The sequence below is a fragment of the Alosa sapidissima genome, chromosome 23, assembly GCF_018492685.1.
Source record: "Alosa sapidissima isolate fAloSap1 chromosome 23, fAloSap1.pri, whole genome shotgun sequence".
Classification (NCBI taxonomy): domain Eukaryota; kingdom Metazoa; phylum Chordata; class Actinopteri; order Clupeiformes; family Clupeidae; genus Alosa; species Alosa sapidissima.
The window spans coordinates 21,221,752-21,224,251 of record NC_055979.1 but is presented as its reverse complement, the minus strand read 5'-3'; positions in this window follow the sequence as shown (position 1 = coordinate 21,224,251).

Here is a 2,500-nt window from a genome sequence, read left to right as displayed (position 1 = left end):
GGTGGATACAGCATGGAAATAAAGCAGCCTCTTAGCCTCTCGGTGTCTCAGTGAAGGGCTGGGGTCAGGATCGGGGGCAGGGGTGTGTGTGTGTGTGTGTGTGCGTGTGTGTGGGGTGTGTGTGAGGGTGGGGGGGGTGGGGGGGAGTGGGAGTAGGACCTCAAGCCCAGAGGTGTGGTCCAGCTGCACTGGGCTGCTATGCTATGATGCCGCCACTACCCACAACCACAACCACCCGCTAGATAAGGGCCTGGCCTCAGATGGGGAATCTCAGGACACCCCCCATCAAAGTCTCTCTCTCTCTCTCTCTCTCTCTCTCTCTCTCTCACTCCATCTGTCTCCATGGTCTCTCTCTTTCTCACTCCATCTGTCTCCATGGTCTCTCTCTCTCTCACTCCGTCTGTCTCCATGGTCTCTCTCTCTCTCTCTCTCCGTCTGTCTCCATGGTCTCTCTCCTCCTTTTACTTACTTGTCCCTGTTGGTCTCACTACTACAGTAGTTTCTTCTCTTCTTTTCTTTCTGTCTCTCTCCCTCTCTCAGTCTCTCCATCTCTGCCTTGTTTTCTCTCTCTCTCTTATTCTGGTCCTCGCTCTGCTGTTTCTTGGATGTCACGGGAGGCTCTAATGAGGTGTGTGAGATTTGTGCAGTGGCAGCACACTTGATGCTATTCAATGTTGTGTTTCCCGTGAGTGTGGGGTGAGAGTATGTGTGTATTGGGTTTTTGTCTGTGTGTGTGTGTGTTTGTGTGAGTGTGGGATGAGAGTATGTGTGTATTGGGTTTGTGTGTGTGTGTGTGTTTGTGTGAGTGTATGTGTGTGTTTTTGTGTGTGTGTGTGTGTGTGTGTGTGTGTGTGTGTGTGTGTGTCTTTGTGTGTGTGTGTGTGTGTGTGTGTGTGTGAGGCATCTGAAGTCGAGGGCATTTTTTTGTGCTTTCTCTGCGCCATGTTTTTTTCCCGGCGTTTCTGCAGCCATTTTCACTGTAGAGCTCTCTCTCTCTCTCTCTCTCTCTCTCTCTCTCTCTCTCTCTCTCTCTCTGTCTCTCTCTATCTCTCTCAATATTCCCTTTTATTCATTATTTCTCTGGCTGTGGAAGTTGATGAAGTCTTGCGTGCAGGCAGGCAGGCAGCATCGCAAAGCCTTTCATTCCCCTGTCTGATCTCCCAGCCTTCAGCTCGAGAGAGAAAGAGAGAGCGAGGGAAAGAGATAGAGATAGAGACAAATAGAGAGAGAGAGAGAGAGAGAGAGAGAGAGAGAGAGAGAGAGAGAGGAGAACAGAACAGTAGAACAGAGGAAGAGAAAAAAGAGTGTGTGAGAGAGAGGAGAACGGATTGAGCAGGAAAGGCAGAGAAAAGATGGAGAAGAGTGAGACAGAGTGTGTGTATGTGAAAGAGAGAGGGAGAGAGAGGAAGAGAGAGAACAAAAGCAAGAGAGAGAGAGAGAATAAAAGAGAGAGCGAGAGAGGTGGTTGGGGTAGACGGCAGGAGCACTGGGCATAATGAGTTTCCAGGGCTTTTGTGAGCAGGTTTCTGGGTCAGACTCACACTGAAAACAGCACACACCAGAGACATGGGCAGAGATGGGCAGAGATGGGCATGTGTATGATCAGGGTGTGTGTGTGTGTGTGGGGGGGGGGGGTCAGTGAGGAGAAAGAGGTGTTGGATAGAGAGAGACACATTCAAGACGAATGAGAGGGAACCATAGGGAGCTGAGAGTTTTATGCTGTGTGTGTGTGTGTGTGTGTGTGTGTGTGTGTGTGTGTGTGTGTGTGTGTGTGTGTGTGTGTGTGTGTGGTGTTTATGGGGGCAACCAAAAGGGTGGATGTGGGTGCATGAGGGTGCATGCATGATCATGCTTATCTGTGTGTGTGTGTGTGTGTGTGAGTGTGTGAGTGTGTGAGTGAGTGAGTGAGTGAGAGAGAGAAAAAAGAAAGAAAGAAAGAAAGAAAGAGAGAGAGGTCGATAGCGATCTCTCTTAAAGAGGTCGGGACTTTCTCAGTCAGGGTTGGCCGTTCTGGTCCACAGCACATGACTGCAGTGGAGCAGGAGCTGATAAAACTCGCCTCAGGTTCCCCAGACACGCTCTGCCCAAGCCTGCACTGCCCCCTCCTCTCTTCTCCTCTTCTCCTCTCCTCTCCTCCTCCTCTCCTCCTCCTCTCTCACCCTTTCCTCTTCCCTCTCTCCCCTTCTCTCTCCCTTCTTCCCTCCCTCCACTCTCTCAGTGTCAGGGGTGAGGTCATGATTACAGTGCATGCCTCAATCCAAAGGTGTACTGCTCTGGTTTAATGTTTAGTTCACTGTTCACCCCCCCCCCCCCCCCCCCCCCCCCCCCCACCACACACACACACACTAAGTGAGTGTGTGACTGTGAGTGTGTCTTTAAGAATTCACAGAGGAGTTGGGTGTGTTATTTCAAATGTCTCGCTTCTACTGATCATTTGCAATCTTAGTTGAAAGGCCCCTGTAAGATGAAAGGCTTTTTTGGTCTGAGTACTCGCCGAGAT